Genomic DNA, 493 nt, shown 5'->3' with positions numbered 1-493 from the left:
CATTCGGCTGATTCCGGAAAAGACGAGTGGTAACGGAGATTGTTTAACCTCGGATAATATCGGATCGAATATGCACGGGAGACCACTCTTGACTTCTATTATTTGTAACGAAGCGCTCAAAATAAACGCAATTAACGCATTTCAGGATCGATTTCTATCAAAAGACCTTTTCGCGGTTTTTGTTTTGTAAATCAAGTGATCAAGTCTTTCTGTCAAATCTGTCTTAAATCATTGTCTCTGCGCGGTAAGGGGGGCAAAATGGATATGCACAAAAACCATTTACAGATAGGTACCAGTATACGGTCTCTGATATGAATGATACATTTATATATGCAGACAAACACGCGGATGATATATACCCCCTGTAATATGATTAACATCAGAACTTAAGGGTGTCTATATCATTGACTGTTGAAATGTACATGTTACAGTGATTGAGTACATGTTGCTACTAGTCTTCAGCAACCCATGCTTGTCGTAAGAGGCAACTAAC

This window comes from Haliotis rufescens, unplaced genomic scaffold, assembly GCF_023055435.1.
Source record: "Haliotis rufescens isolate VD_foot unplaced genomic scaffold, xgHalRufe1.0.p SCAF_8, whole genome shotgun sequence".
Classification (NCBI taxonomy): Eukaryota; Metazoa; Mollusca; class Gastropoda; order Lepetellida; family Haliotidae; genus Haliotis; species Haliotis rufescens.
This window is presented reverse-complemented; position numbering follows the sequence as displayed.